This window comes from Triticum urartu, chromosome 6 (assembly GCF_003073215.2).
Source record: "Triticum urartu cultivar G1812 chromosome 6, Tu2.1, whole genome shotgun sequence".
In the NCBI taxonomy this organism is placed as follows: domain Eukaryota; kingdom Viridiplantae; phylum Streptophyta; class Magnoliopsida; order Poales; family Poaceae; genus Triticum; species Triticum urartu.
Genome location: NC_053027.1, coordinates 531,101,064 through 531,105,893, shown reverse-complemented (window position 1 = coordinate 531,105,893; position 4,830 = coordinate 531,101,064). Strand labels below are relative to the sequence as shown.

Sequence of the window (4,830 nt, the reverse complement as noted above, 5' to 3'; positions counted from 1 at the left end):
ATCTCGTGGTCAGACTGATTCAAATTAGTTTAGTTGATGCATGGTTAATTCGTGTTGTCTGTGGATGGATGCAGAAAAAATGGGGTCGCATGGCTGCGAAAAGCAAAATAGCACGACGTGGGACGGAACGCCATGCGTCCGGAGAGGCACGTGCAACAGGCCCTGCAGGGCCGAGGGCTTCGACAACGGCCATTGTGACAACCTCTTTACATGCATCTGCTACAGAAACTGCACCGACCTAGTATACATGTAGCCATATGTATATGCCACTCCATGCATGATAGACCGGCATGTGTTCCGGCTGAATAAATTAAGAGGTTATCTTCATGGCATCGAGAAATAAGAGATCCAGTGACTCCCGGGCGCTCTCAGAGTTTAGTGGATTCTGGCCGTCCGATCCGTTTTCCTGATGCGATTCTAGCCGTCGGATCGAGCCTTCAGATGATTTGGGCCACCGGATCATAACCGAGTCCCTGTAGCAATGAATAGTTTCACTTCGCGGTAAATATCTGCTGCCACCGCCGGTTAATACAGCACCCCGCCGAGGGCAATATTGGGATTTCCATAGGCCGGTGGAACGTGCCCTTTCCCGGTTCGCTGCCTCTCGCTGCCTCCTCCCCGATCGAAGAGACGCCTAGGGTTCGACCTCTCCTCGCTTCTCTCCCGCATGTCTCTCTCTCTCTCGCAGTCGTCGCCGCCAGCCATCCTCCCCTTCGCCCCGTCATCTCCCACTCGCTCCACCCCTCTCGCAGTCGTCACCGCCAGCCATCTCGTAGGATGGAGACGCTGGCCGCCTCCATCTCCTCTTTGTCGCCGTCTGACCCAGATGCGGCCGCAGTCTGCCGGCGCCGCAGGCGGAGGAGACGCGCCTAGGAGGAGCCTTCGGCAGCCGCCGCCGCCGCGCCCTCCTCCTCCTTCCACCTTCTAGCCGGCGCCCAACCACCGCGCCCTCTCCCTCCCCCTACCGCCGGCCTCTCCCTAGGTGGCGGCCAGATCTGCCACGGCCACAGCCACGGCGAGGGCTTCTGGATCCGCGCCGCCGTCGAGCTGGACGCGACCATCAACCTCGGACCACACCGCCGCCGCCATGGATGCACCATATCAAGGTCTCCTCCCCCGTCCCCTATGCTTCTTCTTCTTCTCCTTCTTCTTCTCCTCTCTCTCTCTCTCAATCCCTGATGTGTTCCGATTTGGTAGGCTTGGTTCCCTCCCTGATCATGATGTGTGTAGACGCATGCACAAGTTAGGTCTTGTGATCTATTTCAGGAACAGCTGCTGCTGCTAGCCTTGTAGTTAGTTATATCCTGTTCGTATGTATGATGTGTACCAGGTGCTTCGTAGGTAGTGTGTGTAACGAGCTTTTGTTGTCATGTACCTTTGGCTGGACCATTGCACTGGTTATGTAGATATATCCTTTTGAAGTTCTTATATCCTGGTGCACGAAAACCACACAGGCCTTTAGACTATGTACGTGAATTGTTTGACTATGGTCACCTGACCACTACTCCGTGGATGGTTGGTCCTTCTGCCATTAGGCAGGATATCTTTTGTTTTTCTCTACGAACTGCAGGTGCTTGAAATAAGACAGCTGGTAGCCAGTTCTTCAATAGGAACAACTGAGACAGATTTGAAACATGTTTTAGACGTTTCAGAGGTGGTATATAGCAGTTCATTGTTGGTGTATAATTTACTGAGACCACAAATAAATTTTAAAGCTACTGATTTAGGCTGAGTAAGCAAAACATATAAACAGGAATAAAGTAAATTATTCTTTTAGCAAATCAGAGTGAGCTTTATTGATCCAGGGATTGTCTATAGGAATTGCAAGAAAATCATGAGGAATTTCTTTCAGGTCGCAATGGCTGACAAAGAGCTTCAGGTTCATGGTTCACCAGGTTCTGCTGGCTCCACTAACAGTTGCCTGCAAGCACTTGCATAGGTCAGCTGAGATACGTCTTGCACACCTACGAGTTGATTCTTCTAGGGATCTAATTTTCTAAACGAACTTTCAGTTGCAATGCACAAATATGTTGCTAGATGAGGTTTAGAATTTATTTGGCAGAAGCTGTTTTAAGATTAGTATATTGTAGTGTTTCTCTGAGGGAATTCTGTGAATATTTGGTCATTGCCAACAAATCTAAAATAGAATGGAAGCGATTGTTTGTAATGGATATACTGCCAACAAACCAGCAGTCGAACTGAACTAGAATACTGTGTGTATTTTAGCTTAAGCAATCTAGGATTCACTCCTGGATGTTAGAGCAACATATTTCAGAATGTAATTAATCGATGTTGCTTCCCGCGAAGTATATTTCTTTTGTTTTAATAAGCATTATGCACAACTCGATGCTTGGTGCGACGTGAGTTCATCTTATTATGTGAATATAGTGGTTGGCATGCTCAATTCGTCCTCATTGGCATCTGAACCTGAGGCTCCTGACTTACTCAAATGTTCTCCAGTTATTCCCCCTCTCCTACAAATGAGATCAATTTGGCATGGGTATGCGTACAGTTGGAATGAGGCGCCATGGGAAGGATTCAAATCTCTGAGAAGTGTGCTAAATCAATAGTGCCAATCGGTTCAGTTTCAGCTTCAAAAACATTGGGTGATTGAAAATGGCATGCTATATTTCTGCAACAAGGCTCCCTAAATATTCCCTATGTTCTAAACTGGATTCTGACAAGGGTAAAGATATCTGAGACATCCCTCATTTTATTTTAAGACCATTACTTTTTTGCCTACCTCTCCTTATATAATCTCTAACATGGCCGGCTCTCTATTCTCTGTGGTTTAAGGTGTACACCCTGCTATTTGGTCAGAAGTCTGGGAGTTCATACTTGGTTGTTTGATCTCGAGAACACCTTTGATGACCACGGGCAAATTGGGCGAACCAGAAGGTACTCGACTCATTCTATGCTTTTCATGACTGCAATTTCCATCAAGTAAATATATGATGTCTTCACACTCCATTATAATCAATAATTGCCTTACTGTAAAGGACTCACTCATTTTGCGTTCATTAATCTTGAACTATAGATTAAATCTTTTTGCTGCATGTTAAGTTATGTGTGAAAGGATGATTAATACGAGGCATACATTCTTTGTTTTATGGATAATACATTAACTGCTGCATGTATATCATCACAAGCAAAAAATGTGTATTTTTGAACTTTTTTCCTAAAAAATATATTTTCTTATGTTCTTGTGTATTTACGTATGATGAGTGTGGGAGGGCTTATGGCTTTTATGGTGACGTGTCACGATTGTCACTGATCTCCACTGCCGGTAATTTATTTTACACGGTCACCATCTCTTGTTGTTATGTATGGTCCAAGTAAAAGAGGCTTTTCCTGCATTGTTTATTTGTATTAGATGACCAGTACAGGAAGTTGTAGTAGCTTCCCCGTCCTTTTTTAATCTAAATGATGGTAAGCACGAGTTACGTTCTATGTCGACCGGCTGTGCATATTATCACAGCATGTGCTATGTTGGATCGTATCGATTTTACTGATGTAGTACATGATTTTATAGTTTTTTACTAGCACATATATATAAATACATATGTTGAAATCTACTGATAAATGGAAGTATGCACCTCTTGCTTACTAATATAGGGTGCTATTTGCGTATCTGACCAACTTCGATTTAATTTCTGCATGTTCTTACCTTGGTGACCTTAGTGCACAACCTTATACACTAATGGGAAGGAAATATAATACATAACAACCTGTGAAAGACCTGGTGGACAACAATTTAGCATGCTTTGTTGTGACATTTTAGTCGCCTTCTGCTTTATTGTGACTCTTTCTATTCATCCATTTAGGTACTTCTAGGACACGGACAATTTCCCTCAAGGTCAAGACCTCACATCAACGCTCCCAAGCCCCTGATGAGCCTGTTCCCTTTTTTTTTAAGTTTCTCACTGTCACTTCTATAGGTTTACTTGAGATGTTATGTTGCATATGTTGTGCCTTTGTGTTTGCCTACAGAATTCAATATTTGTTCAATCCTCGGCCTCTCTCTCTCTATATATATGTGTGTGTGTGTGTGTGTGTCCTGACTCTTTGTGCCTGTGTTGACCCTTTGTTTGTCTCCCCCCCCCCCCCCCCCCCCCTCTCTCACCGCTGCTACATCCATCGTTTTGGCTTGCAGGTTGCCGGCATCATGGAGCTTGATAAGGTTTCCGGCCGGTTCGCCACATAACTTGCAGTCCAGGTCGTTGACATATTCGGGTTCTAGGTCACAGAAACAAAGTTTAGAGTTATTTTATCTGGCTCAAAATGTTTTGGCTCAGCAATTTCCTGCATTAGATATCTTTTTGTGTTTAGTTTTTTTTTGTGAATTCTACAATTTGTAGCATTGAGCTAAACTGACATTCGTTTTAGTTAACTTACATTCCTGGATGTTTTTAAACTGATATTATTTCCATAATTTCAGGTTTGTACTTGGCTTTATCAGAATTAGAATATGCAGAACATGTGTTGGAGAAGTGCCCATTTGGTTTTATGAAATAATATTCAGTCAGTTTAAAGTTATTTTCATGTTGATTGCATTTTGTTATAGGAACGCGCAAAGAAACTAATGTTTGATCATGTCGTTGACCGGCTCTGTTATGATAATTCTTTGACAAAGTGGTCACATTCCACATGAAGAAGAACCCGTAGTACCATGTTTTACCATCTCTATCGCCACTGTGTTTGGCTTTTGCTTTCTTTTTATTTTCCTGCTCTGAGTACTCGCCCTCTCATGTTGTACAAGTGAATGTTTGTTCTTTCTTTTGAACCAAAAAATCTGAATATATGAGCCGAACCATGCTTCCTACAAACTTG

General features: G+C 43.7%; 1 long non-coding RNA gene across 6 annotated transcripts; it reads left to right on the top strand.

The window, feature by feature from the left end:
* The first annotated feature begins 687 nt into the window (after window positions 1–687).
* On the top strand, window positions 688–4,536 carry LOC125514924. 6 transcript variants are annotated; one of them, XR_007286672.1, is made up of 5 exons: window positions 688–1,106; window positions 1,819–1,939; window positions 2,461–2,686; window positions 2,797–2,898; window positions 4,439–4,536. It is a non-coding gene; the product is annotated as an uncharacterized LOC125514924 (long non-coding RNA). The 6 variants fall into 6 exon arrangements; XR_007286676.1 differs by having other exon boundaries at window positions 689–1,106; window positions 2,513–2,686; XR_007286673.1 differs by having other exon boundaries at window positions 690–1,106; window positions 1,853–1,939.
* Window positions 4,537–4,830: the final 294 nt, after the last annotated feature.